This window comes from Pristiophorus japonicus, unplaced genomic scaffold (assembly GCF_044704955.1).
Source record: "Pristiophorus japonicus isolate sPriJap1 unplaced genomic scaffold, sPriJap1.hap1 HAP1_SCAFFOLD_539, whole genome shotgun sequence".
Lineage (NCBI taxonomy): Eukaryota > Metazoa > Chordata > Chondrichthyes > Pristiophoridae > Pristiophorus > Pristiophorus japonicus.
Window position 1 is genome coordinate 105,460 of NW_027254446.1, and position 12,069 is coordinate 117,528.

The window sequence follows — 12,069 nt, forward strand, 5'->3', positions numbered from 1 at the left end:
TTTAATGTGGTTGCAGCCAACACTTGCCCTGCAACTAATCCCAGCCTTGACAAGGATGCATCTCCAAAATCATTCTCTTTCAATTAATTTGAGGAGCTTTGGCTGATAGAGCACACTCATAAAATATGAGCTTGATATTAAAAGTCTTATTGTTTCCTCTTCTTTTACTAAATAAGTTTTGCTGATCTGCAAGCAAATCGGAATATGATGCTGTGGCAATAACTGGGATCTGGCTCAAAGGGCAGGCGTGGGCCGTAAATATAGCTGGATATCGGGTGTACATGAATGGTAGCAGTTGGGGTGGCAGTATTGGTTAAGGACAATGTTAGTGTTGACGAGAGAGGATGTCCTGTAAATATTGCAGGATACAGGCTGTTGGGCCTTCGGCCGCCGGAGGAAGACAGTGTTCCAAGATCAGGCCTTCAAATCTGGCACCAAGCTCATGGTATACAGGGCTGTAGTGATATCCGGCCTCCTGGGTGGCTCAGAGACATGGACCATATACAGCAATCACCTCAAATCGCTGGAGAAATACCACAACATCCTGCAAATCCCCTGGGAGGATGGACGCTTCAACGTCAGTGCTCTCGATCAAGCCAACATCCCCAGCATCGAAGCACTGACCACACTCGACCAGCTCCATTGGGCGGGCCACATTGTCCGCATTCTCGACACAAGACTCCCACGGAATCCTACACGGCAAGTGAGCCGCAGGTGGGCAGAGGGAACGTTTGAAGGACATCCTCAAAGCCTCCTTGATAAAGTGCAACATCCCCACCGACACCTGGGAATCTCTTGCCAAAGAGCGCCCTAAGTGGAGGAAGAGCATCCGGGAGGGCGCTGAGCACCTCGAGTCTCGCCGCCGAGAACAAGCGCAGGCAGCGGAAGGAGCGTGCGGCAAACCAGACTCCCCACCCACCCTTTCCTTTAACCACTGTCTGCCCCAGCTGTGACAGAGACTGTAATTCCTGTATTGGACTGAACAGCCACCTGAGAACTCACTTTTAGAGTGGAAGCAAGTCTTCCTCGATTTCGAGGGACTGCCTCTGGTGATGACTGGAGCAGTGGTTAATCACGCCCATCCACCAAGTGACCCCGCGGCCCAATCCGCTCACTAGAGCAGCTGTCAATCACACGCAACCGCAGCCAGCCATGTCCCAGCACAAGGAGGTGCAATTCATCAGTTCCAACACCAGCAGCAGAGTGGCGCAGCGGAAGCGTGCTGGGCCCATAAGCCAGAGGTCGATGGATCGAAACCATCCTCTGCTAAAGACAACTTTTAATGTGGTTGCAGCCAACACTTGCCCTGCAACTAATCCCAGCCTTGACAAGGATGCATCTCCAAAATCATTCTCTTTCGATTAATTTGAGGAGCTTTGGCTGATAGAGCACACTCATAAAATATGAGCTTGATATTAAAAGTCTTATTGTTTCCTCTTCTTTTACTAAATAAGTTTTGCTGATCTGCAAGCAAATCGGAATATGATGCTGTGGCAATAACTTGGATCTGGCTCAAAGGGCAGGCGTGGGCCGTAAATATAGCTGGATATCGGGTGTACATGAATGGTAGCAGTTGGGGTGGCAGTATTGGTTAAGGACAATGTTAGTGTTGACGAGAGAGGATGTCCTGTAAATATTGCAGGATACAGGCTGTTGGGCCTTCGGCCGCCGGAGGAAGACAGTGTTCCAAGATCAGGCCTTCAAATCTGGCACCAAGCTCATGGTATACAGGGCTGTAGTGATATCCGGCCTCCTGGGTGGCTCAGAGACATGGACCATATACAGCAATCACCTCAAATCGCTGGAGAAATACCACAACATCCTGCAAATCCCCTGGGAGGATAGACGCTTCAACGTCAGTGCTCTCGATCAAGCCAACATCCCCAGCATCGAAGCATTGACCACACTCGACCAGCTCCATTGGGCGGGCCACATTGTCCGCATTCTCGACACAAGACTCCCACGGAATCCTACACGGCAAGTGAGCCGCAGGTGGGCAGAGGGAACGTTTCAAGGACATCCTCAAAGCCTCCTTGATAAAGTGCAACATCCCCACCGACACCTGGGAATCTCTTGCCAAAGAGCGCCCTAAGTGGAGGAAGAGCATCCGGGAGGGCGCTGAGCACCTCGAGTCTCGCCGCCGAGAACAAGCGCAGGCAGCGGAAGGAGCGTGCGGCAAACCAGACTCCCCACCCACCCTTTCCTTTAACCACTGTCTGCCCCAGCTGTGACAGAGACTGTAATTCCTGTATTGGACTGAACAGCCACCTGAGAACTCACTTTTAGAGTGGAAGCAAGTCTTCCTCGATTTCGAGGGACTGCCTCTGGTGATGACTGGAGCAGTGGTTAATCACGCCCATCCACCACGTGACCCCGCGGCCCAATCCGCTCACTAGAGCAGCTGTCAATCACACGCAACCGCAACCAGCCATGTCCCAGCACAAGGAGGTGCAATTCATCAGTTCCAACACCAGCAGCAGAGTGGCGCAGCGGAAGCGTGCTGGGCCCATAACCCAGAGGTCGATGGATCGAAACCATCCTCTGCTAAAGACAACTTTTAATGTGGTTGCAGCCAACACTTGCCCTGCAACTAATCCCAGCCTTGACAAGGATGCATCTCCAAAATCATTCTCTTTCAATTAATTTGAGGAGCTTTGGCTGATAGAGCACACTCATAAAATATGAGCTTGATATTAAAAGTCTTATTGTTTCCTCTTCTTTTACTAAATAAGTTTTGCTGATCTGCAAGCAAATCGGAATATGATGCTGTGGCAATAACTGGGATCTGGCTCAAAGGGCAGGCGTGGGCCGTAAATATAGCTGGATATCGGGTGTACATGAATGGTAGCAGTTGGGGTGGCAGTATTGGTTAAGGACAATGTTAGTGTTGACGAGAGAGGATGTCCTGTAAATATTGCAGGATACAGGCTGTTGGGCCTTCGGCCGCCGGAGGAAGACAGTGTTCCAAGATCAGGCCTTCAAATCTGGCACCAAGCTCATGGTATACAGGGCTGTAGTGATATCCGGCCTCCTGGGTGGCTCAGAGACATGGACCATATACAGCAATCACCTCAAATCGCTGGAGAAATACCACAACATCCTGCAAATCCCCTGGGAGGATGGACGCTTCAACATCAGTGCTCTCGATCAAGCCAACATCCCCAGCATCGAAGCACTGACCACACTCGACCAGCTCCATTGGGCGGGCCACATTGTCCGCATTCTCGACACAAGACTCCCACGGAATCCTACACGGCAAGTGAGCCGCAGGTGGGCAGAGGGAACGTTTGAAGGACATCCTCAAAGCCTCCTTGATAAAGTGCAACATCCCCACCGACACCTGGGAATCTCTTGCCAAAGAGCGCCCTAAGTGGAGGAAGAGCATCCGGGAGGGCGCTGAGCACCTCGAGTCTCGCCGCCGAGAACAAGCGCAGGCAGCGGAAGGAGCGTGCGGCAAACCAGACTCCCCACCCACCCTTTCCTTTAACCACTGTCTGCCCCAGCTGTGACAGAGACTGTAATTCCTGTATTGGACTGAACAGCCACCTGAGAACTCACTTTTAGAGTGGAAGCAAGTCTTCCTCGATTTCGAGGGACTGCCTCTGGTGATGACTGGAGCAGTGGTTAATCACGCCCATCCACCACGTGACCCCGCGGCCCAATCCGCTCACTAGAGCAGCTGTCAATCACACGCAACCGCAGCCAGCCATGTCCCAGCACAAGGAGGTGCAATTCATCAGTTCCAACACCAGCAGCAGAGTGGCGCAGCGGAAGCGTGCTGGGCCCATAAGCCAGAGGTCGATGGATCGAAACCATCCTCTGCTAAAGACAACTTTTAATGTGGTTGCAGCCAACACTTGCCCTGCAACTAATCCCAGCCTTGACAAGGATGCATCTCCAAAATCATTCTCTTTCAATTAATTTGAGGAGCTTTGGCTGATAGAGCACACTCATAAAATATGAGCTTGATATTAAAAGTCTTATTGTTTCCTCTTCTTTTACTAAATAAGTTTTGCTGATCTGCAAGCAAATCGGAATATGATGCTGTGGCAATAACTGGGATCTGGCTCAAAGGGCAGGCGTGGGCCGTAAATATAGCTGGATATCGGGTGTACATGAATGGTAGCAGTTGGGGTGGCAGTATTGGTTAAGGACAATGTTAGTGTTGACGAGAGAGGATGTCCTGTAAATATTGCAGGATACAGGCTGTTGGGCCTTCGGCCGCCGGAGGAAGACAGTGTTCCAAGATCAGGCCTTCAAATCTGGCACCAAGCTCATGGTATACAGGGCTGTAGTGATATCCGGCCTCCTGGGTGGCTCAGAGACATGGACCATATACAGCAATCACCTCAAATCGCTGGAGAAATACCACAACATCCTGCAAATCCCCTGGGAGGATAGACGCTTCAACGTCAGTGCTCTCGATCAAGCCAACATCCCCAGCATCGAAGCATTGACCACACTCGACCAGCTCCATTGGGCGGGCCACATTGTCCGCATTCTCGACACAAGACTCCCACGGAATCCTACACGGCAAGTGAGCCGCAGGTGGGCAGAGGGAACGTTTGAAGGACATCCTCAAAGCCTCCTTGATAAAGTGCAACATCCCCACCGACACCTGGGAATCTCTTGCCAAAGAGCGCCCTAAGTGGAGGAAGAGCATCCGGGAGGGCGCTGAGCACCTCGAGTCTCGCCGCCGAGAACAAGCGCAGGCAGCGGAAGGAGCGTGCGGCAAACCAGACTCCCCACCCACCCTTTCCTTTAACCACTGTCTGCCCCAGCTGTGACAGAGACTGTAATTCCTGTATTGGACTGAACAGCCACCTGAGAACTCACTTTTAGAGTGGAAGCAAGTCTTCCTCGATTTCGAGGGACTGCCTCTGGTGATGACTGGAGCAGTGGTTAATCACGCCCATCCACCACGTGACCCCGCGGCCCAATCCGCTCACTCGAGCAGCTGTCAATCACACGCAACCGCAGCCAGCCATGTCCCAGCACAAGGAGGTGCAATTCATCAGTTCCAACACCAGCAGCAGAGTGGCGCAGCGGAAGCGTGCTGGGCCCATAACCCAGAGGTCGATGGATCGAAACCATCCTCTGCTAAAGGCAACTTTTAATGTGGTTGCAGCCAACACTTGCCCTGCAACTAATCCCAGCCTTGACAAGGATGCATCTCCAAAATCATTCTCTTTCAATTAATTTGAGGAGCTTTGGCTGATAGAGCACACTCATAAAATATGAGCTTGATATTAAAAGTCTTATTGTTTCCTCTTCTTTTACTAAATAAGTTTTGCTGATCTGCAAGCAAATCGGAATATGATGCTGTGGCAATAACTTGGATCTGGCTCAAAGGGCAGGCGTGGGCCGTAAATATAGCTGGATATCGGGTGTACATGAATGGTAGCAGTTGGGGTGGCAGTATTGGTTAAGGACAATGTTAGTGTTGACGAGAGAGGATGTCCTGTAAATATTGCAGGATACAGGCTGTTGGGCCTTCGGCCGCCGGAGGAAGACAGTGTTCCAAGATCAGGCCTTCAAATCTGGCACCAAGCTCATGGTATACAGGGCTGTAGTGATATCCGGCCTCCTGGGTGGCTCAGAGACATGGACCATATACAGCAATCACCTCAAATCGCTGGAGAAATACCACAACATCCTGCAAATCCCCTGGGAGGATAGACGCTTCAACGTCAGTGCTCTCGATCAAGCCAACATCCCCAGCATCGAAGCATTGACCACACTCGACCAGCTCCATTGGGCGGGCCACATTGTCCGCATTCTCGACACAAGACTCCCACGGAATCCTACACGGCAAGTGAGCCGCAGGTGGGCAGAGGGAACGTTTCAAGGACATCCTCAAAGCCTCCTTGATAAAGTGCAACATCCCCACCGACACCTGGGAATCTCTTGCCAAAGAGCGCCCTAAGTGGAGGAAGAGCATCCGGGAGGGCGCTGAGCACCTCGAGTCTCGCCGCCGAGAACAAGCGCAGGCAGCGGAAGGAGCGTGCGGCAAACCAGACTCCCCACCCACCCTTTCCTTTAACCACTGTCTGCCCCAGCTGTGACAGAGACTGTAATTCCTGTATTGGACTGAACAGCCACCTGAGAACTCACTTTTAGAGTGGAAGCAAGTCTTCCTCGATTTCGAGGGACTGCCTCTGGTGATGACTGGAGCAGTGGTTAATCACGCCCATCCACCAAGTGACCCCGCGGCCCAATCCGCTCACTAGAGCAGCTGTCAATCACACGCAACCGCAGCCAGCCATGTCCCAGCACAAGGAGGTGCAATTCATCAGTTCCAACACCAGCAGCAGAGTGGCGCAGCGGAAGCGTGCTGGGCCCATAAGCCAGAGGTCGATGGATCGAAACCATCCTCTGCTAAAGACAACTTTTAATGTGGTTGCAGCCAACACTTGCCCTGCAACTAATCCCAGCCTTGACAAGGATGCATCTCCAAAATCATTCTCTTTCAATTAATTTGAGGAGCTTTGGCTGATAGAGCACACTCATAAAATATGAGCTTGATATTAAAAGTCTTATTGTTTCCTCTTCTTTTACTAAATAAGTTTTGCTGATCTGCAAGCAAATCGGAATATGATGCTGTGGCAATAACTGGGATCTGGCTCAAAGGGCAGGCGTGGGCCGTAAATATAGCTGGATATCGGGTGTACATGAATGGTAGCAGTTGGGGTGGCAGTATTGGTTAAGGACAATGTTAGTGTTGACGAGAGAGGATGTCCTGTAAATATTGCAGGATACAGGCTGTTGGGCCTTCGGCCGCCGGAGGAAGACAGTGTTCCAAGATCAGGCCTTCAAATCTGGCACCAAGCTCATGGTATACAGGGCTGTAGTGATATCCGGCCTCCTGGGTGGCTCAGAGACATGGACCATATACAGCAATCACCTCAAATCGCTGGAGAAATACCACAACATCCTGCAAATCCCCTGGGAGGATGGACGCTTCAACATCAGTGCTCTCGATCAAGCCAACATCCCCAGCATCGAAGCACTGACCACACTCGACCAGCTCCATTGGGCGGGCCACATTGTCCGCATTCTCGACACAAGACTCCCACGGAATCCTACACGGCAAGTGAGCCGCAGGTGGGCAGAGGGAACGTTTGAAGGACATCCTCAAAGCCTCCTTGATAAAGTGCAACATCCCCACCGACACCTGGGAATCTCTTGCCAAAGAGCGCCCTAAGTGGAGGAAGAGCATCCGGGAGGGCGCTGAGCACCTCGAGTCTCGCCGCCGAGAACAAGCGCAGGCAGCGGAAGGAGCGTGCGGCAAACCAGACTCCCCACCCACCCTTTCCTTTAACCACTGTCTGCCCCAGCTGTGACAGAGACTGTAATTCCTGTATTGGACTGAACAGCCACCTGAGAACTCACTTTTAGAGTGGAAGCAAGTCTTCCTCGATTTCGAGGGACTGCCTCTGGTGATGACTGGAGCAGTGGTTAATCACGCCCATCCACCAAGTGACCCCGCGGCCCAATCCGCTCACTAGAGCAGCTGTCAATCACACGCAACCGCAGCCAGCCATGTCCCAGCACAAGGAGGTGCAATTCATCAGTTCCAACACCAGCAGCAGAGTGGCGCAGCGGAAGCGTGCTGGGCCCATAACCCAGAGGTCGATGGATCGAAACCATCCTCTGCTAAAGACAACTTTTAATGTGGTTGCAGCCAACACTTGCCCTGCAACTAATCCCAGCCTTGACAAGGATGCATCTCCAAAATCATTCTCTTTCGATTAATTTGAGGAGCTTTGGCTGATAGAGCACACTCATAAAATATGAGCTTGATATTAAAAGTCTTATTGTTTCCTCTTCTTTTACTAAATAAGTTTTGCTGATCTGCAAGCAAATCGGAATATGATGCTGTGGCAATAACTTGGATCTGGCTCAAAGGGCAGGCGTGGGCCGTAAATATAGCTGGATATCGGGTGTACATGAATGGTAGCAGTTGGGGTGGCAGTATTGGTTAAGGACAATGTTAGTGTTGACGAGAGAGGATGTCCTGTAAATATTGCAGGATACAGGCTGTTGGGCCTTCGGCCGCCGGAGGAAGACAGTGTTCCAAGATCAGGCCTTCAAATCTGGCACCAAGCTCATGGTATACAGGGCTGTAGTGATATCCGGCCTCCTGGGTGGCTCAGAGACATGGACCATATACAGCAATCACCTCAAATCGCTGGAGAAATACCACAACATCCTGCAAATCCCCTGGGAGGATAGACGCTTCAACGTCAGTGCTCTCGATCAAGCCAACATCCCCAGCATCGAAGCATTGACCACACTCGACCAGCTCCATTGGGCGGGCCACATTGTCCGCATTCTCGACACAAGACTCCCACGGAATCCTACACGGCAAGTGAGCCGCAGGTGGGCAGAGGGAACGTTTCAAGGACATCCTCAAAGCCTCCTTGATAAAGTGCAACATCCCCACCGACACCTGGGAATCTCTTGCCAAAGAGCGCCCTAAGTGGAGGAAGAGCATCCGGGAGGGCGCTGAGCACCTCGAGTCTCGCCGCCGAGAACAAGCGCAGGCAGCGGAAGGAGCGTGCGGCAAACCAGACTCCCCACCCACCCTTTCCTTTAACCACTGTCTGCCCCAGCTGTGACAGAGACTGTAATTCCTGTATTGGACTGAACAGCCACCTGAGAACTCACTTTTAGAGTGGAAGCAAGTCTTCCTCGATTTCGAGGGACTGCCTCTGGTGATGACTGGAGCAGTGGTTAATCACGCCCATCCACCACGTGACCCCGCGGCCCAATCCGCTCACTCGAGCAGCTGTCAATCACACGCAACCGCAGCCAGCCATGTCCCAGCACAAGGAGGTGCAATTCATCAGTTCCAACACCAGCAGCAGAGTGGCGCAGCGGAAGCGTGCTGGGCCCATAAGCCAGAGGTCGATGGATCGAAACCATCCTCTGCTAAAGACAACTTTTAATGTGGTTGCAGCCAACACTTGCCCTGCAACTAATCCCAGCCTTGACAAGGATGCATCTCCAAAATCATTCTCTTTCAATTAATTTGAGGAGCTTTGGCTGATAGAGCACACTCATAAAATATGAGCTTGATATTAAAAGTCTTATTGTTTCCTCTTCTTTTACTAAATAAGTTTTGCTGATCTGCAAGCAAATCGGAATATGATGCTGTGGCAATAACTGGGATCTGGCTCAAAGGGCAGGCGTGGGCCGTAAATATAGCTGGATATCGGGTGTACATGAATGGTAGCAGTTGGGGTGGCAGTATTGGTTAAGGACAATGTTAGTGTTGACGAGAGAGGATGTCCTGTAAATATTGCAGGATACAGGCTGTTGGGCCTTCGGCCGCCGGAGGAAGACAGTGTTCCAAGATCAGGCCTTCAAATCTGGCACCAAGCTCATGGTATACAGGGCTGTAGTGATATCCGGCCTCCTGGGTGGCTCAGAGACATGGACCATATACAGCAATCACCTCAAATCGCTGGAGAAATACCACAACATCCTGCAAATCCCCTGGGAGGATGGACGCTTCAACGTCAGTGCTCTCGATCAAGCCAACATCCCCAGCATCGAAGCACTGACCACACTCGACCAGCTCCATTGGGCGGGCCACATTGTCCGCATTCTCGACACAAGACTCCCACGGAATCCTACACGGCAAGTGAGCCGCAGGTGGGCAGAGGGAACGTTTGAAGGACATCCTCAAAGCCTCCTTGATAAAGTGCAACATCCCCACCGACACCTGGGAATCTCTTGCCAAAGAGCGCCCTAAGTGGAGGAAGAGCATCCGGGAGGGCGCTGAGCACCTCGAGTCTCGCCGCCGAGAACAAGCGCAGGCAGCGGAAGGAGCGTGCGGCAAACCAGACTCCCCACCCACCCTTTCCTTTAACCACTGTCTGCCCCAGCTGTGACAGAGACTGTAATTCCTGTATTGGACTGAACAGCCACCTGAGAACTCACTTTTAGAGTGGAAGCAAGTCTTCCTCGATTTCGAGGGACTGCCTCTGGTGATGACTGGAGCAGTGGTTAATCACGCCCATCCACCAAGTGACCCCGCGGCCCAATCCGCTCACTAGAGCAGCTGTCAATCACACGCAACCGCAGCCAGCCATGTCCCAGCACAAGGAGGTGCAATTCATCAGTTCCAACACCAGCAGCAGAGTGGCGCAGCGGAAGCGTGCTGGGCCCATAACCCAGAGGTCGATGGATCGAAACCATCCTCTGCTAAAGGCAACTTTTAATGTGGTTGCAGCCAACACTTGCCCTGCAACTAATCCCAGCCTTGACAAGGATGCATCTCCAAAATCATTCTCTTTCGATTAATTTGAGGAGCTTTGGCTGATAGAGCACACTCATAAAATATGAGCTTGATATTAAAAGTCTTATTGTTTCCTCTTCTTTTACTAAATAAGTTTTGCTGATCTGCAAGCAAATCGGAATATGATGCTGTGGCAATAACTTGGATCTGGCTCAAAGGGCAGGCGTGGGCCGTAAATATAGCTGGATATCGGGTGTACATGAATGGTAGCAGTTGGGGTGGCAGTATTGGTTAAGGACAATGTTAGTGTTGACGAGAGAGGATGTCCTGTAAATATTGCAGGATACAGGCTGTTGGGCCTTCGGCCGCCGGAGGAAGACAGTGTTCCAAGATCAGGCCTTCAAATCTGGCACCAAGCTCATGGTATACAGGGCTGTAGTGATATCCGGCCTCCTGGGTGGCTCAGAGACATGGACCATATACAGCAATCACCTCAAATCGCTGGAGAAATACCACAACATCCTGCAAATCCCCTGGGAGGATAGACGCTTCAACGTCAGTGCTCTCGATCAAGCCAACATCCCCAGCATCGAAGCAGTGACCACACTCGACCAGCTCCATTGGGCGGGCCACATTGTCCGCATTCTCGACACAAGACTCCCACGGAATCCTACACGGCAAGTGAGCCGCAGGTGGGCAGAGGGAACGTTTGAAGGACATCCTCAAAGCCTCCTTGATAAAGTGCAACATCCCCACCGACACCTGGGAATCTCTTGCCAAAGAGCGCCCTAAGTGGAGGAAGAGCATCCGGGAGGGCGCTGAGCACCTCGAGTCTCGCCGCCGAGAACAAGCGCAGGCAGCGGAAGGAGCGTGCGGCAAACCAGACTCCCCACCCACCCTTTCCTTTAACCACTGTCTGCCCCAGCTGTGACAGAGACTGTAATTCCTGTATTGGACTGAACAGCCACCTGAGAACTCACTTTTAGAGTGGAAGCAAGTCTTCCTCGATTTCGAGGGACTGCCTCTGGTGATGACTGGAGCAGTGGTTAATCACGCCCATCCACCACGTGACCCCGCGGCCCAATCCGCTCACTCGAGCAGCTGTCAATCACACGCAACCGCAGCCAGCCATGTCCCAGCACAAGGAGGTGCAATTCATCAGTTCCAACACCAGCAGCAGAGTGGCGCAGCGGAAGCGTGCTGGGCCCATAACCCAGAGGTCGATGGATAGAAACCATCCTCTGCTAAAGGCAACTTTTAATGTGGTTGCAGCCAACACTTGCCCTGCAACTAATCCCAGCCTTGACAAGGATGCATCTCCAAAATCATTCTCTTTCAATTAATTTGAGGAGCTTTGGCTGATAGAGCACACTCATAAAATATGAGCTTGATATTAAAAGTCTTATTGTTTCCTCTTCTTTTACTAAATAAGTTTTGCTGATCTGCAAGCAAATCGGAATATGATGCTGTGGCAATAACTTGGATCTGGCTCAAAGGGCAGGCGTGGGCCGTAAATATAGCTGGATATCGGGTGTACATGAATGGTAGCAGTTGGGGTGGCAGTATTGGTTAAGGACAATGTTAGTGTTGACGAGAGAGGATGTCCTGTAAATATTGCAGGATACAGGCTGTTGGGCCTTCGGCCGCCGGAGGAAGACAGTGTTCCAAGATCAGGCCTTCAAATCTGGCACCAAGCTCATGGTATACAGGGCTGTAGTGATATCCGGCCTCCTGGGTGGCTCAGAGACATGGACCATATACAGCAATCACCTCAAATCGCTGGAGAAATACCACAACATCCTGCAAATCCCCTGGGAGGATGG

At 51.6% G+C, this 12,069-nt stretch overlaps 4 non-coding genes across 4 annotated transcripts; all 4 read left to right on the top strand.

The window, feature by feature from the left end:
* Positions 1-2,475: 2,475 nt before the first annotated feature.
* On the top strand, positions 2,476-2,547 carry trnam-cau (transfer RNA methionine (anticodon CAU)). Its single transcript has one exon. It is a non-coding gene; the product is annotated as a tRNA-Met (tRNA).
* A 2,484-nt stretch (positions 2,548-5,031) lies between these two features.
* trnam-cau (transfer RNA methionine (anticodon CAU)) lies at positions 5,032-5,103 on the top strand. The gene has a single exon. It is a non-coding gene; the product is annotated as a tRNA-Met (tRNA).
* A 2,484-nt stretch (positions 5,104-7,587) lies between these two features.
* On the top strand, positions 7,588-7,659 carry trnam-cau (transfer RNA methionine (anticodon CAU)). Its single transcript has one exon. It is a non-coding gene; the product is annotated as a tRNA-Met (tRNA).
* Positions 7,660-10,143: 2,484 nt separating this feature from the next.
* On the top strand, positions 10,144-10,215 carry trnam-cau (transfer RNA methionine (anticodon CAU)). Its single transcript has one exon. It is a non-coding gene; the product is annotated as a tRNA-Met (tRNA).
* Positions 10,216-12,069: the final 1,854 nt, after the last annotated feature.